Source organism: Eumetopias jubatus, unplaced genomic scaffold (genome assembly GCF_037043125.1).
Source record: "Eumetopias jubatus isolate StellerSeaLion01/CBP00866 unplaced genomic scaffold, mEumJub1_p1.0 scaffold_6, whole genome shotgun sequence".
NCBI lineage: Eukaryota > Metazoa > Chordata > Mammalia > Carnivora > Otariidae > Eumetopias > Eumetopias jubatus.
In genome coordinates this window covers 94,719,892-94,736,275 of record NW_028274812.1, presented here as the reverse complement: position 1 = coordinate 94,736,275, position 16,384 = coordinate 94,719,892, and the positions used below count along the sequence as shown (strand labels likewise).

General features: G+C 38.0%; 1 protein-coding gene and 1 pseudogene across 7 annotated transcripts in view; one reads left to right on the top strand and one right to left on the bottom strand.

Annotated features, from left to right (window-relative positions):
• Positions 1–16,384, bottom strand: part of DST (dystonin) — a 478,002-nt gene that overhangs the window by 449,733 nt on the left and 11,885 nt on the right. The window lies entirely within an intron of this gene.
• LOC114204583 (nucleophosmin-like) lies at positions 10,071–12,046 on the top strand (annotated as a pseudogene).

The following is a 16,384-nucleotide window of genomic DNA, read 5'->3' as shown; positions in this document are numbered from 1 at the left end:
GTCACATGAGACACTTAGGTTTCAGTCCCAGAAACCAAAATATAAGATAAAAAATCCTGTTATAAAAAAATAACACTAAATCTTAAAAATCCTTAATTATAGCTCCCGTTTTGTACACAGTCTCAAAAGACAGAGTTCCAGACTTCCATACATGTTCCTTGCTTTTGCTTTCTTTCCATATGTAACAAAAAGACTATAGATGGGCTTAAAATCAGTGAGCATCCATTTGAGGGTAAGAATCAACTCTTGACTCATGTGATGATTTTTTATATCTTTGCCTAAAGTTCATTAGCTGTATGAGACCTAATTTCCTTATCACTATCATTAGTAGTCATTGTCCCAATGTTCGTTCATCTGTACAAAAAGACACAAAAAAGGCAAAAAAAAATACCCAAATAATTGCAAATGCTGAACAAGGACAGTAATGTTGCTGAAACTGGTTATAGGCAGGCAGCTCTCTAAATATTCCTTTGTCCTGATTGAATGACACAATCTAAAATCCTGGCATGAAAACCTGTTTAGAGATGGCATTAATATACAATATGAAAGGGAAGGTTATACACACAGTCCAGTCAGAAATCTGCAAAGGCAAAGCAAGCCCTTCTATTGTGGAATTCAAATTTCAGACACTTCCTGCTGTTTCCTTGTCAGTCTTTTATAACCTGGAATGAATTAAGTTGAAGTGATTATCCTCTAATTATATCTAGCTGCATTCTTCAGTATGGAAATGATATCCTGATGGGAGATGAGGGTAGAAGTTTAGGGAAGAAAAGCAAAAGGAATTTTAGAAGGTGAGGGGAATTTAGGGTAGGGCAGGCCTAGGAAATACCCTGAAGAAAGTGTTCTGGGAAGCCAAGAAACCGGCATGACAGCAGTGGGCACCTAGAGGAGCAGAAGAAGGGGAAAGAGGGAAGAGGGAAAACAGCAGAACCAAATTTCAACTACTCTGCATTTTCTCAAATATGCCCTACTGACTCCAATTATTTTACCCACTTAAGCCCATTCATCCATTCATCAAATATTTACCAAACATCAAATATTCAACAAATAGTGACTAAGGAACCATTCTGTGCCACATCCCACACAAGACTACGGAGAAAAGATAGAAGTTGCAGCTAACCTTGAACCACACGGGTTTGAACTGCGTAGGTCCACTTACACAAATATATTTTTTTAAGATTTTATTTATTTATTTGAGAGAGAGAGTACACACGAGCCAGGGTGGGGGCAGGTAGAGGGAGAAGGAGAAGCAGACTCCCCAATGAGCAGGGAGCTCCATGCAGGACTGGATCCCAGGACCCTGAGATCATGACCTGAGCCGAAGGCAGACGCTTAACCAACTGAACAGGTGCCCCACAAAGATTTTTTTTTTAAGTTTTTATTTAAATTCCAGTTAGTTCACATACAGTGTAATATTACTTTCAGGTGTACAATATAGTGATTCAACACTTCCATACAACACGCGGTGTTCATCACAACACTTCTTAATCTCCATCACCTATTTAACCCAACTTCCCACCACCCCTCTAGTAACCATCAGTTTGTTCTCTATAGTTAAGAGTCTGGGTTTGTTTTGTTTGTTTGTTTGTTTGTTTGTTTGTTTGTTTTTAGAGAGGGAGGGGGTGAAGAGGCAGAGGGACAGAGAGAATCTTAAGCTGGCTCCACGCCCAGCATGGAGCCCAACGAGGAGCTCAGTCTCATGACCCTGAAATCATGACCTGAGCCCAAATCAAGAGTTGGACACTTAACCAAATGAGCCACCCAGGTGCCCCAAGAGTCTCTTTCTTGATTTGCTTCCCTCCCTTTTTTCCCTTTGCTTGTTTTGTTTCTTAAATTCTACATATGATTAAAATCATATGGTATTTGTCTTTCTCTGACTTATTACTCTCTAGCTCCATCTATGTTGTTGCAAATGGCAAGATTTCATTCTTTTTTATGACTAAGTAATATTCCTGTGTGTGTGTGTGTGTGTGTGTGTGTGTGTGTGTGTGTGTACACACCACATCTTCTGTATCCATCCATTAATTAATGGACACTTGGGCTCTTTCCATAATTTGCCTATTATAGATAAAGCTACTATAAACACTGGGATGCATGTATCCCTTTGAATTAGTATTTTTATATGCTTTGAGTAAACACCTAGTAGTTCAACTGCTGGATCATGGGGTAGTTCTATTATTTATTGAGGAACGCCCATACTGTCTTCCAGAATGGCTGCACCAATTTGCATTCCTACCAACATTGCAAGAGGGTTCCCCTTTCTCCACATCCTTGCCAACACCTGTTTTCTTGTGTTGTTGATTTTAGCCATTCTGACAGGTCACACAGATTTTTTTTTGATAAATACTGTACTCTAAATGTATTTTATCTTCCTTGAATTTTTTTTCTTTCTTTTTTTTAACTAGGCAAAACTTTTATTAACCTTGTTTCAAACTTTATTCCCAGGCTTCTCCAGCTTAATTAGCTGCAAAGAATAAATTGTATATAAGTAAAAACTGAAAAGAGCTACAGTGTCTGAGGCCTTGGGTTTAAAAATATTAGAGATCTAGATTTTACCAGATCCATGAACAAAATTTTTTAAAGCAGTCATAATATAAAATAGCAGCTCCCAGTAGCTTCTCCAAGTTTTATCTTCTTCAGAAGTAGACTCAATTCAGTTTGCTTCATCCTTGGAAGCTTCATCAAAATTCTCCACAAGATCTGAAGCTTCATCATCGTCCTCCTCTCCAGTAGCAAGTGTTGCTTTTCTGTCCACAAATTGTGTGGGCCGAGATTCAGCCAGTCTCCTTCAACTAGTCAGAGTGTCTGCACCAAGTTGGTTTAAGATACTGGGTAACATTTCTGTCAGCTGCTTTGTCTCAGCATGGCCTGTAATGGTGAAAGTGTTCACCCGCAGGGATGCCTGAACTTTAGGTTAAAATGGATCACTGTTCTTGGTTTGTGAACATATTCACTTCTTTGATACTAGAGATACTGTTTACACCCAACTTCTTTAAGGAGAACTGAAGTTTCTGATCATCTGCTGGAGCCGTTCTATGAACCATCTTCTTTTGGTGAGCGGTTCCTTTCCCACCCATGTGCACTTGTGCTTGCAGTTTGGCAAGTTTCTCCCAGTTCATAATAGTTGCTTTCATCTTGTTTGAGTGGAAATGGGGGACGGGGGTTGACGCTCAGGGGTTCTCAGACAGACCAGCTGAGATTAGGTGCACACATGCGGGGACGCAAGATGGTAGCTAAAGGGAGGCCAGAAGTTCTTCCTTGAATTTTCTTAATAACATTTTCTTTTCTGTAGCTTATGTTACTGTAAGGATACAGTACGTAACACATATAACATAAAAAATATTGATCTACTATTTATGTTCTCAGTAAGGCTTCCAGTCAACACTGGGCTATTGGTAGTTAAGTTTTGGGGGAAGTCAAAAATTATGCATGGATTTTCAACTGGGGGGGGTGGTCAGTGCCCCTAACCCCTGCATTGTTCAAGAGTCAACTGTACATAGTCCCTGCCCTGGGAAGACGGATGTGTAAATCCCCATGTCTGGTGCCCTCATCCAGTCCCAGAGAGGAAAATGTTTGAGAGGATTAAGGGAGGATTGTGAGATAAAGGAAGGAAAGAAGAGGTGTTTAATCTTTGTTTTTAAGTATGAGTAGGAGTTTGCCACACATACACACATACACAAGAAAAAGAGTAGAGGAAATCCAGCACTGGCAGTAATAGGAAAACAAAGGGGGACAGAGTGAACATTGAACGACTAAGCCTTGTTTGAGTTTAGGTAATGTATGGGTTAGAGGTAGGGTGGAGCTAAGACTGAGGAAGGGTATACTAATTCTGTAAGCAATGCCATTAAGAAAGGAGGGGAAGATCAGATCTGATTATGGATAGTTAATTCTGCCAACAATACAATAAAAGGTAAACTGCAAGCCAAAGCCAAGAAGACTGGATAACAGACTATTTTAAGAGCCAGTTCCTATACTGTCTCTGGCTTATGAGCTTTATATTTCTCACCATTACGTTTTATTTCATTAGAGACTACCCTTCTTTTGTGCTATTACCCTCACCAAGTGACTGTACAATTTATCCCCCAAACAGGTGCGTTTTTAAGAGCGAATGGGAGCACTAATCAGACAGGATGTTAAAACAATAGGCATAAACTCAAACTCGCCCTGGGAAAGAAGGTGATAAAATCTTTCCATCACTGGGGGTTATTAACATAACCCATATTTTGATCCTAGAAAAATGACAACTCTTGACTTCCCATTTAGTTTTTGTTTTTTTAAATTACTTTTTGGTATGCTCTGAGTTTACAAATTCTAGCACGCTGGCGGTAAATGGTTCATCTCGGCAGGGGTCCAGTTTACTCATTTGTTAATCAACAGCCCACCAGTACATTTCACTGTGGCATATATATAGTCTCCATTATCAAAATGAAAAGATCATCCTCTTTGTGACTGTCCTGGGTCGTTGCCCTCTGCAACTGAGATGCCTCCAGGTTGGCCCTTCCAACTTCAGTTAACATGTACTCAGGAAACAAATTAATTTGAATATTAATCTTTTTTTAAAGATTTTATTTATTTATTCATTTGAGAGAGTGAGAATGAGAGAGAAAGAGAGCACATGAGAGGGGGGAGGGTCAGAGAGAGAAGTAGACGCCCCGCCAAGCAGGGAGCCCGACGTGGGACTCGATCCCGGGACCCCAGGATCATGATCTGAGCCGAAGGCAGTCGCTCAACCAACTGAGCCACCCAGGCACCCTGAATATTAATCTTAAAAAGCATAGTTAGGAAACTGTATTTTCTTATAGAAAAAATATTACATTCCAAAGCCAAATATTGATATCCACTAAGAGATTTTCCTACTGTTTCTTTGAACAATGTAGATAACAAAGAGTTATCTAAGTATATCTAAAAAGAATTTTTTTTTTTTAGTTTTCTGGATTACTCCCATACACTCTCCGTATCAGTTGGCAGTATCTCTCTGTTTTTCTAAGCTACACACACTAGTTCAGCTTTAATTAAAAAGCCTGTTGCCATAGTTTCTCAGAGAACAGCTCGAGGCATGTTTGAGTCCATTATTTTCTTGAGGTTTCTAGAGAAATTATAATGTAGCAGTAGCCAGCCAAAATTTCCTAATTTTACCTCCCATCCCGTACAGCTTATGATTCAGACATATAGCTAGATATTCTAAATATCTTAAGGGAATCTAAACAACTAGGAATGTTATTTAAAATGCAGCCTTTGGTTTCTTCTGTTCTGCCACATCCGTAATGTAACCAGCAAACAGCAGCTTCGTCAAAGAGCAGACCAAGAGGCAAGTCAGCCCCTCAGTCTGCATCTGACTGCATCTGTGGACAACACCAGCACATTTTTCTTTCTAATAATAATAATGGAGAAAATGCACTGTATTTACAAGTTATAATAATCATATTTTTTCATATTTTCTAATAACTCCAAAATGTAAATTCCAATATGCTTGAAAAAGGAGCTCTCAGAAAATAGATTAAATACTGGAAATTCACTTCTTTAAGAATTAAAAAGTGGAGCTCAGAGATCTTTATTGCTTAAAGCCAAAACTTGATTCCATCTGAATCCCACCCTGCTTTCAGATGGCAATTCTATCTTTAAGTCCCAGAGAGCAAGCTCGAAGGTTACTGTGAGCTTTCAAGGTTAAAGAATGTGAATTAACATTGATCCCTATGAACCTTAGGAAAGGCAAATGCCAGTGCAGTTTGTTCTGACTCGGCCCCACTTTACTGCTGCTAGAGAGCTATAAGCATGGACTGGGCAGGTAAAAGGACCAGGGCTGGAATTTCAGCTCTGGGAACAACCTCTGTCTGACCTTGGGCAAGGGATGATTAAATGAGAAAGGACATAGGTGAAGACAGGAGAGCTCTCAAAAAATGGCAGCTATTATTATTTCCCCATAACTAGGTCATCTCCAGGGTAGGATATGGGACAGGATGAGATCTCACTATTTCCAGAAGAGCCTAAAATCACCCTGCTTCCTTTGACTATCAATTTAAGAGCTACTTGATTACTGATTTTTTTCAACTCAAGTATTACACAAATCATCTGACTTCCTCATTCTCTATCGCTAACCTTCCTTTTATTCTTTTTTTTTCTGTACAAGACGAAGAGAGTCTAAAAAGTATTTGAAAGATAGTAGGGCCATATTTCCAATCAGGAGAATAGAGAAATCAAAGATTCCCTATGCGTGTTAGATTTATACGTATTTGCTAATGAAAAAATGCATGGTGAATGAATGAGGTCTCCATTCTGTCATAGCTATGTGTTCCTTTATCTTTCAACCGATAGGTTTGTATATTTTAAAAATCACATATATTATTTTCACTGATTCTCAGAACATCCTGTAAAAAGATAGAATAGGTATTGCTATTTCTGGTTTATCAAAGGAGAAAGTGAGCCTCATCAATATTAAGTGACTTATCCAAGTTAAGCTAAAGAACAGGACTTGACTTCAGGTCTTTTAACAACTAAGTCAGGATTATTTCCACTCTACCCCTTGACCTCTCATGCAGCCCTATCACTGCAGCAAGGTAAAGGCAAGCTGAGAAACATTGCCCCAGGGAGTTTTTGTAACCCCACATATTCCCTGAAGATGTACTTCTTCACTATTAAACAAACTTGGAACACATCAACCTCTATGCTGCAGTAAAAGATCTGAGCTAGAATTTCCAGTTGTGGACTATGGATTGGGAACAACTTTACGAATTAGTGTTTCTCCAAGTATTACCAGTCATAATAGAAAGTTATCTACAACATCTCTCACCTGAACCATAGTGAGAACTAAAGCTCAACTCGCCCTGCCAAAGGCATTACCCAGCACAAATTTTCACCTGGTAGAGATTTTCAAAAATGATGCCAATCCTAACTAGACAAGGATATCTGGGCATCTTACTGCAGGATTTTTTTTTAATTTTATTTTATTATGTTATGTTAATCACCATACATTACATCATTCGTTTTTGATGTAGTGTTCCATGATTCATTGTTTGCGTATAACACCCAGTTACTGCAGGATTTCTTAACTGGGGTTTATCTCTGCATTAAGAGGGCCTCCTCTGCACTTGAAAGTATGTGCAAATGTGTATGTCTATGTACCCCTAATATTTCTAGAGAGATAACCATAGATTTCATCAGATTCTCACAATGTCTCCCAAAGCTTGAGATCCCATAGGAGGACTTCAGAACAGTAGAAATAGACCTCATTATTATAAATTAATTTTTTTAACTTTTTAAAGTTTCTATTTGTATTGCAATTTTCTGTTATACTGCATCACTTTTAAAACGTTAGACAACTTGCATAGCACATACCCTGCTATGGTGAGCGCTGTGAATTGTGTAAGACTGTTGAATCACAGACCTGTACCTCTGAAACAAATCATACATTATATGTTAAAAAAAAAAAGAAGAAGAAGAAGATAGCAGGAGGGGAAGAATGAAGGGGGGGAAATTGGAGGGGGAGACAAACCATGAGAGACTATGGACTCGAGAAACAAACTGAGGGTTCTAGAGGGGAGGGGGTGGGGGGATGGGTTGGCCTGGTGATGGGTATTAAAGAGGGCAGGTATTGAATGGAGCACTGGGTGTTATACGCAAACAATGAACCATGGAGCACTACATCAAAAACTAATGATGTAATGTATGGTGATTAACATAACATAATAAAATTAAATTTAAAAAAAGCTAGATAATTTCACCAAATCTTCCCATATATATATTTGGAATTCCTTTGGGACGGCGCTATGGCAGCTTTTAAAAGAGGCAGTCACACTCTGTATCAATCTGAATTGCTTGAAAATGCCTGCTTCCCCCTCCATGCAGCTCACTGCAGAGTAGGTAGTGGCAGGAATTTACTTATTTAATGTTTGTTAATGATTCTCCAGAGTTGTTCAGTTAGTTATTTAAAGCTTGTTAATGGTCTACTGCCTAATTCTTAATGTGAGAGTTCTTTTCTCTTTGTAAGTAACATCAGTAACAGGATAAAATGTATACTGTTTTCTCCAAAATCTGTAGGTAGTTCTTTAATCCCAGTCTATTTAGTTTTCAGAAATTAGAAGGAAATCCAGACTACCCATCAAACTGGAGAATAATGAGATTGATCAGAAAAGAAAAGAAAACTTTTCCAAATGAAAACATATTAAAGTTAGGTTACTAAAAGCATAATGATGAAATAAATGGAATCTTCAATGTTACATGAGTTATATGTAGCAATACACCTCTCTACCAGCATCATGTGAGATGGCAAAATGCTACAAGATTTTTTAAAACATAAATAAATAAAAAGAGAAAAGCAATGGGCTTAAGGTGGAGGGAGGATAGACTACTTAAAAACAGATCATGGTGGGCCGCCTAGATGGCTCAGTTGGTTGAGCATCCAACTCTTGGTTTCAGCTCACATCGTGACATCATGGGTTAAGGGATCAAGCCCCGAGTTGGCCTCTGCACTCAACAAGGATTCTGCTTGAAGATTCTTTCCTTCTCCCCCTCTCCCTACTCTCCCTCCCCCCTTAAAATAAATAAATAAAATCTTAAAAAAAATAAGAACTGGTCATGGTTCTGGGTACAGTAAAGTAGAATAAGCATATGTCTCCCACTGAACACAACTCAGTGAACAGAATGCACTGAGCAACTAGCTATCTGAAGACTATGAGAAGCAACTAGTGGCAAGGGGCTTGAAGTAAAAAGGTCAGAATTTGAAGCACCACCAAATCAATCGTGAGTTTGCCATTTTTGGTCTCCAGTATCCCCCAGACTAAATGTAACACAGCATCACAGTCTGAAACCCAGGGCTGGGTACTGAGCCTCAGACAGAGAGAACTCCAAGAGGAAGCCCCTTATTCAGACTTGAGGAGTGAGAAAGGGAGTACAGAAATCCCCCACTTTTTTTCTGAGTTCTCCTGAGCTCCAGCCCTTCAAGCAATCCCACAGGCAGTGACATGAGAAGTCCCGACAGTATAGGAACCAAAACTCTTAGGAAGGAAACCTTCCTCTCTGATCCCAGGAGAGTGGGGTCAGCTCTCACCACTGTAATATATTCTCTCTGTCTTCCTGCCACCTAGCCCTGGATGCAAGCATAGTCATCTTGTGCAGCAGAACAGGATAATAAAAGCCCCAACTTTCAGCCTAGACATAAGGAGAAAGAAATCTGAAAGTACTACTAAGCCAACAAATTAAACAATTTAGATGAAATGAACAAATTCCTAGAAAGATACAAATTATCAAACTGACTCAAGAAGAAATAGAAAATCGAAAAGGCATATAAAAAGTAAAGAAATTGAATACTTAAATTTTAAATTGGTAACTTAAAATATTCCTCAAAGAAAACACCAGCCTCATATGGCTCCATTGATGAACTCTATTAATATTTAAAAGAATACCAATAATGCATATACTCATAAAATAAAGAAAAACTCAAAATGGATCATAGATTCCATGTAAGAACAAGAACTATAAAATTTCTAGGAAAAAAAAACAGAAAATTTTCATGACACTGGGCGAGGCAGAGTTCTTAGGCATGATACCATAAAGGGAAACAATTGATACATTAGACTTAATGAAAAATTTAAAATTTTACACTTAAAAAGATACTATTAAGTGGGACTCCTGGGTGGCTCAGTTGGTTAAGCATCTGCCTTCGGCTCAGGACATGATCCCAGGGTCCTGGGATGGAGCCCCGCATCAGGCTCCTTGCTCAGCAGGGAGCCTGCTTCTCCCTCTGCCTGCAGCTCCCCCCGCTTGTGCGCACCCTCTCTCTCTCTCTCTCTCCCTCTCTCTGTCAAATAAATAAATAAAATCTTTTAAAAAAAAAGATACTATTAAGTAAATGAAGAGAAAAACCACAGACCATAAGTAAACATACACAAATCCTATGTCTGTTAAAGGCCTTGTATCCAGAATATATAAAGAACTCTTACAACAAGACACAAAACCCAGTTTAAAAAATGGGCAAAGACCAGCCCTGCTGAGTCCGTCCTGCGTGGCTGTTCTCTAGAACAGTAGTCATTTATTTCTGCCCACCTTCTCTCCCACCTTTGTGTGCCACCACCCCCATGGAAGATTCAGTAGACATGGGCATGAGCCCCATGAAGCCCCAGAACTATCTTTTCAGGTGTGAACTAAAAGCCAACAAAGACTGTCACTTTAAGTTGGATAATGATGAAAATGAACACCAGTCATCTTTAAGAATGGTCAGTTTAGGGACTAGTGCAAAAGATGAATAGTACAATCATATACCTGATAAGGACTTAAAAATCCAAAATATATGAAGAACTCAAACAACTCAAGAGAAAAAAAAAACAATTAAAAAACGGGCAGATCTGGGGTGCCTGGCTGGCTCAACTGGTGGAGTATGCGATTCTTGGTCTCAGGGTTGTGAGTTCGAGCCCCAAGCTGGGTGTAGAGATTACTCAAAAATAAAATATTTTAAAAAGAAAAACAGGCAGATCGGAATAGACAGTTTTCTTGTACCTATGATCTCACTTATATGTGGAATCTATAACAAACCAAAACAAAAAACTGAACTCAGAGGTACAGAGAACAGATTGTGGTCGCCAGAGGAGGAGGAGTGGAGGATAAGTAAAAGGGATGAAGGGGTCAAAACGAACAAACTTACAGTTATAAATAAGTCCAGGGGATGTAAGGTACAACAGGATGACTACAGTTAATAATACTGTACTGCATATTTGAAAGTTGCTGTGAGAATAAACCTTTTAAAGATCTTTTTATTTGACAGAGAGAGAGAGAGAGAGAGAGCACAAGCAGGGGAAGCGGCAGGCAGAGGGAGAGGGAGAAGCAGGCTCCCTGCAGGGAGCCTGATGTAGGGCTTAATCCCAGGGTCACAGGATCATGACCTGAGCCAAAGGCAGACCCTTAACTGACTGAGCCACGCAGGCGCCTCAATTCTGAGAATAAATTTCAATCATAAAAAAAAAGTTTGTACCTATGTGTGGTGATAGATGTTAATTAGACTTATTATGGTGATCATTTCTCAATATATATAAATATTGAATCATTATGTTGCACACTTGAAACTAATATGCTATATGTCAATTACCTCTCAATTTAAAAAATCAAATGAAGTCATTAATCTGTTCTCCTATATAATTTATCTGAGAATGCTATATAAATGTTTGATTCTTATATGTAAGGCATAACCCAGTGTTCATTACTTTTATTAAATCCCATAGCCTTTTACCTTTTTATTGGTATGTTTGCTTCTTTTATATGCATGCGATAATAAATATATCTGAGCTTCAGTCTAAAAAAAAGGTGGATTGTACAGTGTTGAAGCAGAGGCAATGAATTATGAAGGCAGCCCAATTAAAGTGACACCGGCAACTTTGAAAATATCTGTACAATGATTTCCTTTAGGGGCTTTCAAATAACACCACCTGTGGTCTTACAGTTGAGGTGTGATTCAGGGCTGTGCATATTAGTGGACAGCATTTAGTAGCTGTGTAGGAAGATACAGAGTCAGAAGATAAAGAGGAGGAGGGTGTGAAATTCCTAAGTATATCTGGAAAGTGATCTGCCCCTGGAAGTGGTAGTGAAGTTCCACAGAAAAAAGTAAAACTCATTGTTGATGAAGATGATATGAGGATGATGATGATGACAATGATGATGATGACGATTTTGATGATGAGAGAGCTAAAGGGAAAAACTCAATAAAGATATCTATATGAGATATTCCAGCCAAAAGTGCACAAAAATCAAACCAGAATGGTAAAGACTCAAGACCATTAACACTAAGATCAAAAGGTCAAGAATTCTTCAAAAAACAAGAAAAAAAAAACCTTAAAACACAGAAAGGACATAGTTCCACAGAAGACATTAAAGCAAAATGCAAACAAATAGATAGAGAAGAAGGTGGTTTCTTCCCTAAGTGGAAGCCAAGGTCATCAGTTAGGTGAAGAATTGTTCTGGATGACTGACCAGGTGGCTTTTTCAAGATCTCTGGCAGTGGAGAGGTCTTTGTAAAAATCTAAACAGTTTGTTAAAATTCTCCCATCTTATTTCATTGCTATAAAAGTTTCTACCTGGCGGTCCTTTTTACAAGGCAGAGTGAAAACTTTCCCTACTGTGTCTAATAAATGTAGTCCAGGTTCCATTGCCAGGATTGTGTTGTTCAAAATGCCTGTTTGATTTTTAGAGATGGAACCCCACCCTTTGCTTGGTTTTAAGTATGTATTCAATGTTACAAGAGGATATAGTGGTAGTGGTGGTCAGACAAATGGAAATGGTGAGAGACAAAAATATACATGTGAAATAAACTCAGTATTTTCACAAAATAATAAAAATAAAAATGGCCAAAAATTTGAACCATCTGAACATGAAAAGACGTTCAAAATCATGAGGCATTAGAGAAGTGCAAATTAAAATTACAGAATACCACTTCAGATCCATGAGAATGCCTATAATTACAAAGACAGACAATAACAAGTACTGCCAAAGACGTGAAGAAACTAGAACCCTCACCAATTGCTGGTGAGAATATTAAATTGTACGGCCACTTTGGAAAACAGTTTGACAATTTCTTTAAAAACTAAACATAAACTTATCACATAAGCAAGTGATTCTACTCCTAGGTATTTAACCAAGATAAATGAAAACATATGTCCGTACAAAGATTTTATGCAAATATTCATAGCAGCACTTTTGTAACAGCTAAGAACTGGGGAGAAAAATCCAATGTCCATTAACTGGTGAATGGATAAGCAAAGTATGCCATATTCATAGAACGGAATGCCATTCAACAATAAAAATGAACTACTGATATATGCTACAACATGGATAAACTGCAAAAACATCAAGATACATGAAAGAAGCCAGATGCAAAAAGACTACATATTACATGATTCCACTGATATTCAATGTCCAGAAAAGGCAAATCTAGAGACAATGAAAGTAGATTAGTGGTTTTGTGAGGTAAGGGGTGGGAACAGGAATTAAATGCAAACAGGCATGAGAAATTGTTTTGGGGTGGTAGAAAATATTCTAAAACTGGAAATTATACCACAAAAAAAATTGAATAATTTAAATCAGGGCTAGAAATTTCAGGTGGAAGTAATTTCCATATATATGAAATCTGAGATGTTGGGAAAGACTGTCCACGGAAAACAACAGGAAAAGCTTAAAATGAGTGCTTTGAGGAGAGTAGTACATCAGCATACCAGAGATAAATCAAAAGGTTCTCTATGGTAGATTGCAAATGTGGCCACAATACTTTCAACTCCTCCCAAGACTCTATTTCCCCCACTCCTATGACTTGCTCTGGCCAAAACAACGCGTAAGCAGCGGCATTATACTTATCAGTTCAGGGCCTAGACCTCCAGAGGCCTCACTTACTCTGCTCTTGCTCCTTTTGGAACCCAAATCTAGCCACAAGTGAACCAATCTGGGTTGCCTTGCTGGAAGAGAGATCTGTAGAGGAAAACCGAGTTTGCCTGAGGTTGACCGAAGCCACATGAGTGAGTTCCAGCTATGATGAACCAAGCCTGACTCACACCAGAACAGCTTCCCAGCTGGGCACAGCCCAACTTGCCAACCCCCAGAATGGTGAGCTAAATAGTTAATGTTTCAAGTAGTCTGTTACAAAGCAGAAACTAACTGATATCCTAAAAAAAGAGCAGACATGACTGCTGGATTACACAATGAACCAAATTACTGGGTTTTATGAAGATGTCCAATAAGGACAGGCCTCCTAGGCATAGAAACAGAAAAGCAGTGGGGCGTCTGGGTGGCTCAGTCGTTAAATGTCTGCCTTCAGCTCAGGTCATGGTCCCAGGGTCCTGGGATCGAGGCCCGCATCGGGCTCCCTGCTCAGCGGGGAGCCTGCTTCTCCTTCTCCCTCTCCCACTCCCCCTGCTTGTGTTCCCTCTCTCGCTATCTCGTTCTGTGTCAAATAAATAAATAAAATCTTAAAAATAAATAAATAAATAGAAAAGCAGTCCATGAGATTGACTCAGGTCTGGGAGTTGTCAAAGTCACTGGTGGCAGAGCAAGTAACTGAATGAGCCCAGAGAGAATAAAAGTAAAAGCTTCTCTATACAGTTGATTAAGGATCTATACTGAGCAGAAATGCAAGTGAAGTTGACAGAAAGTGCTGATAGGCTGAAAGCTAGGGAAGATTTAAGAACAGAGGTCCTGATGAAGGTAAGACAGAAACTCATTAGGACTGCTTGATGAGGGGCACTTGGCTGGCTCAGTTGGGAGAGCATATGGCTCTTTGTCTTGGAGTTGTGAGCTCAAGCTCCATGTGCAGAGTTTACATAAAATAAAAAAAAAATTTTTTTAAGTGCATGATGAGGTGCAAAAACAGGAAGTTGTATAGAGAGAGGTATTTCAGAATTCAAGATTTGGGGGTTAGAGAAGTTCTAAGACATGATGAAATATGTACAGGATGGATAATTGAAGGGCTATAAATAGATATTTGTCCATTTCATGTTAGTTGTCAAGTTTTTTGGCACCAAATTGTATAGAATATTCTCCGATTCTTTTAATGGTTGTAGGTTCTATAGTTACAAACTCTCTTCCATGTATCATATCAGTGATTTCTTGTTTCTTTCTTGATCAATCTAGCTAGACATTTAAACACTTTGTTGATATTTTCAAAGAACCAAATTTGGCTTTGTTAGTTTTCTCTATTTTATGGTTTTTTTTAAAGATTTTTTTATTTATTTATTTGACAGAGAAATAGTGAGAGAGGGAACACAAGCAGGAGGAGTGGGAGAGCAAGAAGCAGGCTTCCCGCGGAGCAGGGAGCCCAATGCAGGGCTGGATTCCAGGACCCTGGGACCATGACCTGAGCCAAAGGCAGATGCTTAACAACTGAGCCACCCAGGCGCCCCTCTATTGTATGTTTTTTTTTCTCTATTTCATCAATGTCTGCTCTTTGTTATTTCCTTCCTTCTACTTACTTTGTGTTTACTTTACCCTTTTTATCCTCCAGCTTCTTAAAGTTGAAAATTTGTTAGATTTTAGATCTTTCTTCTTTTCTAATATAAGCAATTAAAGCTATATGTTTTCCTCTAAGCACTGCTTTGGCTACATCCCACTATTCTGATTTAAGATTTTATTTTTTTAAGTAATCTCTACAACCAAATAGAAATAGGAGAAACCCTATTTCTCCCTTTAATTTCAATCATTTTTATTCCATGCATTTTGAGGCTCTGTTATTAGATACACACACATTTATGATTATGTCTCCCAAAACAATTAACCCTTTTATCATTATGGAACATCCCTCTTTATCTCTATTTGTCTTGATATCTATTTTATCTGATATTAATATGGCCAGTCTTATCCTCTTTTGATTTTCATATGCATCATTTATTTTTTCCATCCATTCACTCTCAATCTAACTAGGTTTTTAAGTACATCTCTTATAAATAGCATATAGTCAGGTCTCACTATGTAGACATTCTGATAATCTGTCTCTTAAGCAGAGTGTTTAACCCATTAATATTTAATGCAATTATAATATGGATTTAGGTCTACCATTTCAGATTTTATTTTCAGCCTGTCCCTTCTGTTTTTTGTCCCTTTGTTCCTTCATTCCTTCCGTCTTTGGATCACTTGGATATCTTTTGGAATTCAATTTGGGTTTATCTATTGACTTTGCATTATTTTTTGTTGGTTGCTCTGGGAATTAAAATGTGCATCCTTAACTTTTCATTCTACTTAGAGTTAATATACCACTTCATATACAATGTAAAAACGTTGCAATCATACAGGGGGTCCATTTACTCCCCTGTACTTGTCTACACTATAGTTGTCAAATCTCTATGTATACATTATACATCCTGCAAGACAATGTTATAATTTGTGCTCTAAACATTTACATGTATTTTAAAGAAATTAAAAGGAATGAAATAGAATTATATATTTACCTTAATATTTGGTATTTCTGATGCTCCTTATTCAAATTTACCACCACATTTCTCAAAAATAGTTGTATAGAGGTTACCAAAACACATCATTTGGCTCTCACCAGGCATGAATGCATAAATTACACATTAATACTGCCCTAATCTTTTCTCTTAAGATCATGATGGTTGAAACAATACCACTTGGTACCAATGTGATTGTAAACAAAACATAAAATTCAGGCACTGGAACTGAGTAAAAATACCAGTGATAAGGTAAATTGGTTACAAGACAATACAGAACATACTTATATTGATTTTTTTCATATTATAAATTGAAGTAAAAATGTTAAATATTAAAATTTTTGTTTGAAACTCTCACATCAAATTATGCAAATCCCCTCAATATGAATAAAAATGTCAAGGAATATTTTCACCTCTTTTTAAAAAGTGCCTGAATCTGTGTATTTTCAAAGTAAATACACAAAGTTAACTAAGGC